The sequence below is a fragment of the Dama dama genome, chromosome 14 (genome assembly GCF_033118175.1).
Source record: "Dama dama isolate Ldn47 chromosome 14, ASM3311817v1, whole genome shotgun sequence".
Taxonomy (NCBI): domain Eukaryota; kingdom Metazoa; phylum Chordata; class Mammalia; order Artiodactyla; family Cervidae; genus Dama; species Dama dama.
Window position 1 is genome coordinate 76054507 of NC_083694.1, and position 7905 is coordinate 76062411.

General features: G+C 63.0%; 1 long non-coding RNA gene across 2 annotated transcripts; it reads right to left on the reverse strand.

Moving 5' to 3' along the window:
* Nucleotides 1-3413: 3413 nt before the first annotated feature.
* LOC133069704 (uncharacterized) lies at nucleotides 3414-7570 on the reverse strand. 2 transcript variants are annotated; one of them, XR_009695934.1, is made up of 3 exons: nucleotides 7074-7570; nucleotides 6124-6518; nucleotides 3414-5535 (listed from the first exon to the last, which is right to left on the reverse strand). It is a non-coding gene; the product is annotated as an uncharacterized LOC133069704 (long non-coding RNA). The 2 variants fall into 2 exon arrangements; XR_009695935.1 differs by having other exon boundaries at nucleotides 3414-5120; nucleotides 5259-6518.
* Nucleotides 7571-7905: the final 335 nt, after the last annotated feature.

The following is a 7905-nucleotide window of genomic DNA, read 5'->3' on the forward strand; positions in this document are numbered from 1 at the left end:
TGCAGCTGCCCGCACACAGAGGCGAGGCCGGGCCGAGTGCGGGCCCGACTCGATGGGCAGCTGGCTGCCGGGCCCGCCCCCACCGGGCGTCTGGCGTCGCCAGCCGGCTCCAGTGGTCACCTCCCCCCTGGTCCCTCTGCCCGCGGCAGCCAGGCAGGACAGGGCAGGGCCCTCTGCTGGACACAGGGCGCTCTGTGCCGCCTGCAGGACACGCCTCCCCTGGTCCCACGGACAGCAGCACTCAGCCCTGCGGGGCCCTCGGAGGCCACCCACCCACAGTCCCGGCCGTCCACACGGGGTTGGGGGGAGACAGGGCTCTGGCCCCACCTCAGGAGACAGGGTCATCGCTGCTGTTGTTAGCCTTGGAGTCCGTGAGCACTCACTGGGCCAGGCTGCCAGATAGAACCATCATACTTCATGTTTACATTACGACCGCAGCTCAGAGAGGCAAAGTAACTTGCTCAACCACACATAGCCGGGATCCAAATTGCAGATGTGTCCAACTCCGGAGCTGAAACTCTCAGCCCCTCAATCAGGCAAAATACAAGAGCTCAGCAGGAAAGGGATCCTGAAGAAGGTCTACACCCACTGTCTTCTTTCTCAGACGTGGAAACCGTGGGAACCGCCGCCAGAGAGGTCGAGCGCAGGGGCCAGGCACACACAGGATGGGGGTTGGTGACTGAGCAGCCCCTGCTCCCCCTGCTCTGGATGTGCCCATCAGCTGCACCTCGGAGTGGGCGCTCCACAAACCCCAACCTAGGAAAGGCAATGTGGTGCTGGAGAAGACTTGAGAGTCCCTTGGACTGCAAGGAGATCCAACCAGTCCATCCTGAAGGAAATCAGTCCTGAGTGTTCATTGGAAGGACTGATGCTGAAGCTGAAGCTCCAATACTTTGGCCACCTGATGCGAGGAACTGACTGATTGGAAAAGACCCTGATGCCTGAAGATTGAAGGCAGGAGGAGAAGGGGTCAACAGAGGATGAGATGGTTGGATGGCATCACCGACTCAATGGACGTGAGTCTGAGTAAACTCCAGGAGTTGGTGATGGGCAGGGAGGCCCGGCGTGCTGCAGTCCATGGGGTCACAAAGAACCAGACACGACTTGAGCGACTGAGCTGAAGAAACGCAGGGCCCTGCCGGCCCTGGGCTTCCCCGGGCTCTCTGGGGCCGTGGGGATGTCAGAGGCCACTAGGTGGAACCAGATGCTCAGAGATGGAAATTCACGACTGCCTGGCTCATGACCCCAGCTCAGCCCACCTGCCAGAGCCCAGCCCACAGACCCACAGGAGGCGTTCCTATGAGACCGTGTGTGTTCCCGGCTGACCCCAGAGCACTGAGGCCATGCACCTGCTGTTGCACCCCACCCTCCTGGGCCCCTCGTGGGTCGGCCTCCCTAACAAAGACCCCTCTCCAGGACCTTGCTGGAGCAGCCCCCCACCAGGGCAGGCCATGTGGAAGGCGACTATTTCCCATCCGCTAGGAATATCTCTCCTTCGTCCCAGAAATTCCCCGTCCTCGTCCCGGGGAATTCCCCAGGGCTGGCCGCAGGAACGATCCTGGGGTGAGTCAGGGTGGAGTGGGGCTGGGACCTCGGGGCGGCTCTGGAGTGCCACTCAAGATGGCTGGATTCTGGCCTTTTCTGGAGCGAGTCCGTGGGCCGCCAGTGTCCAATGAATGGAACCAGACCGTCCGGATCTGACTCCTCTGCCACCTACAAGCTGTGTGACTCCAGTCAAGTCCTGAACCTCTCTGTGCCTCGTCTGTAATGAGGACTCAGTAACAGACTAAATGGGCTTGTCTATGTTCATCCCTAGAACAGCATCTGGTACCTGACAGTCGCTAGATGAAGATGCACAGTTGCCATGGTGACTCACTCACGACTCACCACAGCCTCTTGAGGCAGGTGCTGTTATTGTCTCCACTTCACAGGTTTGGGAACTGAAGGACAGAGATGCGGGAGGCAGGCGGGGGGCAAATTCGAGACAAGCCCTCCCCACTCCCAGCCCCACCAGCTGGCAGCAGAGCCAGGTGGCAGAGCCTTCTGGACCCCACTCTGCCAACCCTGCAGGCTCTGGGCTCCTGGGCCATGGGTAGGTGTGCTCCCGAAGGTCGGAGGCTCAGGACCCGCTCCCAACTCAGAGACAAGCCCGCATCACTCACCTTCACGGTCCAAAGGCTGGCTGAGCATCTACCCTGCACCAGAGGTTGTCACAGGTGCTCTGGAAGCAGTGAACTTCACAGGTATGACCTCCGCCCCCCGAGATCCACATTCAAGGAAGGAGGCAGCCATTGAAAAAACTGAACCCCAGAGAGCATGAGTATAAATCGTGAGGAAGGACATGGGAAAAGGAGAAGGTGCCGAGCCATCGAGGAGTCTCTTCCCCTCGGTTTTCTCCTGGGTGAAAGGTCAGCGTACCCCCGGGGCCTGCGGTCTCCAAGGATGCTGTCGCGGTGGAACGTGGGCACTGCCGAGGTGCAACCTCCACGGGGATGTGTCTCGGTGTGGTCCCTGGACCGCCAGCCTGGGGAGCAGATCGACACGCTGACTTGAGCAGACATTCGGGAAGGTCCAGCACCCCACGCTCCAGCAAACACGCCAGAGGATTCTGGTACAGCGTGTCGGGCACACCCACCGCATCAAACGGATGGGGCAAGGATGGAGTGGACGCAGGGAATGCTGACTCTGGGGGGCTCTTGGACCTGGGGCCCGCCCAGGCTTGGCCAGCAGGGCCTGTCTCCCTGTCTCCTTCCTCAGTGCCTGGCTTCAGGAGATGCTGGAACACACAGCCAGCAAAGGCACAGAACCACCCACCCAGGCCTCCCTGCTCGGTGATCCCAAAGCCCCCGGTGGAGGAGCAGGAAGAGGAAGCCCCTCCTCAACATAGAAGACTCAGATGGCTGGGGGAAGACTTCCCGCCCCCAAAAGTTGCTCCTTCCCCGGGACTCACACTGTTACTCCCCAGCATGGTGCTGGGCCCCCAGACTCACCAGCTCCCCACCCCTCCTACGGCCTGGCCAAGGCAGGGCTGGGATGGTCCAGCCCAGGGTAGGCTCAGGGACGAGGTGCCAGGGCGACAGCTGGGCACCAGGAGCCGATCTGGCCTGCAAGACGTCACCCTGCCCTCCTGACCCCAGAGTGTTCCCTGGAGCTCCGGCCAGCACCCAGCACCCAGCACCCCGCACCCCGAGCTCGTCACAGACACTGCCCTCTTCCCGTCGAGAAGCCAGGTCCTCTTGCCCAAAGACGGCCCTCTATGCCAGGGTCTCCCAGTAAGAATCCTCCAACAGCAGGATAACCCAACTGGCTGGCCCGTCAGAATAAACCCCCAATTTTTACAAGATGTGTACACACTGTAGGAGGGGAGTGAGTTGTGTTAGTATTTATTTAATAGATGTTTATTTTGCCTGTTTATTGTGACAGATACAAAAGTGATGCTAGAAGCGCCTGTTACTAACGAACAACTGTTGCTTGAAGCCTCCATCCTCAGAGATGATGGCCGGTCCCAGGCCACCTGATCCAGTCCCAGACACCTTGGATGTGGAAGTTGCTCCTTTATTAGAAATGTGACTCCAGGAAAATCCACTGGGGGACACTGAACACAACCAGGCTCCAGTGGGTGTGGTCAGCAAGACAAACTCCCCTCCGCAGGAGCAGCAGGGCCCTGGGGGGTGCTGGGGCGGGATGCGGAGGCCCACTGGGTGGTCCTGGGTGAGTCAGGAAGGCTTCCTAGAGGCAAGCCTTCACAGGGGTTTCTCCTGGAGCAGAGACTGAGTTCCAGAGAGGGTGCTGGTTCTCAGATGGGAGGCGGGCCACAGTCCAGCAGGCCAGCGGCTGGTGGGGAGACAGGCTGATTCCAGGAACAGCCGGCCTGCTGGGAGGAGCAGAGGGTCACCCAGCCGGGGCAGAGAAGATGAGCGAGCTGCTGCCAGCACCTCAGGACCAGGCCTGGGGGGCCGGGCGGTGCGGGCAAGCTGGAGACGCCCGGGAAGTCCATGGAGGGCAGTCCCCTGTTCCACCCTGCCTGCCCCCTCCCCCAGTGACCCCTGCAGCTCTCCCTGCAGACAGCTCTGTCAGGCTGTCCCCCTGGGGCACCTGAAGGCCCGGGACCTGGTTCTGGAGCTCTGGGGTGAGTGGGGAGGGTCAGGGTGAAGTCTTGGGAGAGCCAAGCCCCCAGCTGTGGGCTATGACTGTGGCAGGGTCTGGCTGCAGCCTGGGGGCCAGCAGGAAGACCCTCTGCTTAGGAGGCGAGTGCGGGAGACGAGGGCCGCTCCAGACGGCACAGCCCCTCGCCCCCAGCCGCTGGCACAACCTCGCCTCCCTCCGTGGCCTCAGGCGGCGGGGCGGGGACAAGCAGATCATTCGCTGCCAGGCACCCATTCCCCCCCCCCCGCCCCGCCCCATCGTGTCCTTTCGCTGCGTCCTTTCCTACCCTGGTGTCCTGGCAGGGCCGCCAGCCAGGCTCAGCCCGGAAGAACGCGGAGGGGAACCCACGGGGAGGCGCGATCCCTCCTCTGCGCGGGATGGCACCTATCCGGGCGGCAGCAGGCACAGGCTGGCACTGAGGCGGGGCAGCTGGATTCCATGCGGGGGTCCTTCTGTGCCCAGCCGCTGCTGCTAGTCCCACCCTCACTGCAGACGCTGGGTGGTCCAGGCTGCGTAGGCCAGGGCCAGGCCCCTTTACCTTCTGACCCTTAGCTCTCCTGATGTAAGCCCTGCTTAGAAGGCTCGCCCTGGACATACAACCACATTGCTGAGCGGCATCTCCGAGACAAAGAGCGTTCCCTCAGAAATGCCCACGTGTCTCCTGCTTCACACTTGCCTCATCCCCTGTCCCCCTAAGAGCCATCCTCAAGTGGTCCCAGACACTCACGTCCATGCAGGGCAGCCCCCGGGACCCCCAGGTGGAAGGGCCCTGGGCCTCCCATTCAGCCAGCCTGGCAATGGGCTGTGACCCAGGGGTGGGGGTCCTTGGGACTTGTGTCCAGGATCCCAGCACCTGGGGAGCCTCTGAGGGTGACAGGGGGACTCTGTGCTCACCTGTCACTCCCGGATTGGGGTGAAGAGGCAGGAGCACTTCAAAGGAGGGGATTAAGGCCCCCAGCTGTGTGCAAAGGAGACTAAGGACAGACAGAGCGCGTCACCCAAGGATGGAGACAGTGGTTTCTGCCCCGGCCAGGCTCCCCCCTCCCCCCGGCCAGCTGTCCCTGGTCGTGAGGACTAGGTCCTGCCCCCATCTGATTCCCCACGGGACTCACTCTTTTTCTCTCCTGTCCAAACCAGCAGTTTGAGTCTGCGGGTCTGCAGACGGGCCTGGAACAGGCCCTTGATCTTAGGAGCTGAGGGGAGATCCTTTGCTGAAGTCGTGGACGTGAACACAGACTCAGGGAGGTGGGCGTCCAGCTGACCCAGCCCCCAACCCCAGCATGGCCGCCGACATCCTGACGCGGAGTGTCACCTCCCACCTGGCAGCGTGGGGTTGTGCTGGGTTCAGTCCAGGCCATTCCCCGGGTCAGGATTCTCAGCAAAAGCACCCTGCGTGTGGGGGCGAGGAAGGGTGACAGTGGTCTCCTCTGCGCCCTCCAGGGTGAGCCCACGTCCCCCTGGACTTCTCTCCCCACACAGCCCCCTCTCTGACAGTCCTCACAGCCCTCAGGTCCCGGGGCACACTGCCCTTCTCCAGGCCTCCCTCTGGGGCCGCCTGCCCACCACTGCCAGGCTGCCCTCCAAGGTGGGTGGACCCACGAGGCCAGAGTCTGGCCAGGCTGCCCTGGATGGAGGACCCTCAGCTACGACCCGTGGTTTTACCAGGGAACTCTCAGTCCCTTCCCACTACAGTGCTCCCCGAGGGACTTCAGGGACAAGGCCGGCTCAAGCGTCTGTGTCTGTCTGCTCTTCTGAGGGTGAGGGAGCTCCCTGGCCCCCGGACGCTGCCGTCTGCTGGGCCTCTTCTGTCATTTCCACTGGGGGTGGGGTGGGGGGCGGGAGACGGCGGCAACCGTGGCGGAGGCAGGAGGGGGTGCACGACTCCCCGGGGCGGGTGTCCTCGTGTGCGTCTGCTCTCTACTCACACGGCCGTGTGCACTGCCCCCACGGCAGAGCCACAGAGCTCCCCACACGCACCCGTATAAAGAGGTTTGTATTTCTCTCGGGAACGGCTGGGGCAGGGGTGTGGCCCAACAGATGGCTGGCAGGTTACAGGTGTGTCTGGCTGGAAAAGGCAGGCGGCCCGGCATCCTGATTGGCGGGCCGTGAGTCACGGCGGTTGGGTTCCTGGAGCGGGCTTGCTGGCTGTCATGGAGTCGGGGTCATGCCCTGTCTTATCTCCACCACCTCCTTTGCCCAGACGGACCATGCTTCCCGCCCATGTCGGCAGTGACGCGCGGTCAGTGGGTCATGCCCTCTGGGAAGCCTTCCGGTGGGGCGTGAGTCCACCACGCCTGGCACGGCGGCCCTCCCGGGTCCGACGGCCCCAAGTGGGAGCGATTTGAGGGACCGGCTGGCTGGCTACACGAAACCTGGCAAAGCCACAAAAGGGTTTCCTCAGTTCCAAAAGCCCCACCTGGACCCACCAGCAAAATTAAAAATGTTTGTGGGTAAACATTCCAGAAAGCAGCTCCAGGCTTTGGGAAGGGCCTCCAGGGAAATGGGCAGGGAATGGCCACGGTGACTCGGCGGCCAGGAGCAGGCAGGGACAAAAGCCGCCACCCTGGCTTCCAGCACAAGGGACCCCGGGATGTGTCCTGCCCCCCAGCCCCAAGTCCTGCAGGCCTGCAGTTTGTACTTCCCCAGGTCTGGTGGGCGTGGCTTCGTGCCCTTCCAGGAGGCGAGCCCAACAGTCCCAGAGGAACAAAGCGAGGCCTGGGCCAGGGCGTGCCCGCCCAAGGTCACCAGGTGGAGGCTGGCGGCGAGCAGAAGCAGACACAGGGACATCCGCCCCACCACACCTGCCAGAGCTCTGCCCGCTTGGCCATGCAAACAGTGGTCCCGGGACCACTCACTTGGCTGGGGGACAGGAAGGAGCCCTCCACCCAGAGCTGCAACTTCCGAGAAGCTCCAAGGTCCCAACAAACCTCCACAAGCTTCCGGCAGCTCCTTGTCCCGTCTGCCGGCCTGAGCCGACAGGATTCTGGAGTCTGAGTGGGGGCAGCTGAGCTGGGAGGCCCCAGCCAGCTCCCTGCGGCTGCCAGGCTGCCTGCCGGTCCCCCGGACCTGGCTGTGGCCCACCCAGCAGGCACAGCACCTGGGCTGCACGCCAGGGGGAATTTTCCACCTGCCTGGCCCTGCCATCTGCTCTGTGGTCTGGAGCCGAGCGTGTCTCCAGCGTACACACCCGAAGGGCCGATGTTCACCGAATCCCATGACCACCGACAGTGTCAGAGGAGCTGTTGGTTTTGGGTCATGAAGGTCCCCAGGGCACCCAGTGAGCCCCACCTTGAACAGACTGAGGCCCAAGAGAGCAATGGCACCACCAAGGTGACAGGGAGAGGTGGCCTGAGCCCAGCCTCGGACCACAGACTCAGCGCAGAGTGCCGATCGGGGGCGCGGGCCTCGCCCCCACTCCCCTCCACCCCAGGATCGCTGGGCTGCCCCCACACCACCCCTGCCGGCACACCCTGTCCTCCCTTCTTGGCACAGCTCAGTGGGTCTGCCTTCCCCAGAGGGATGTGAGAAGCAGCTCTGGGTGTGTGTATGTGCGCGCGCGCACATGTCCCTGGCCCTGGTATGTGTGTGTGAGGAGCAGTTCTGGGTGTGTGTGTGTGCACGCGCGTGTGTGTCCCTGGCCCTGGTGTGTGTGTGTGTGTGAGGAGCAGCTCTGGGTGTGTGTGTGTGTGTGTGCGCTCGCGCGTCTGTCCCTGGCCCTGGCCGCCCAGGCCTAAGGGTGGGGCCAAGGCTGCGCCCGAG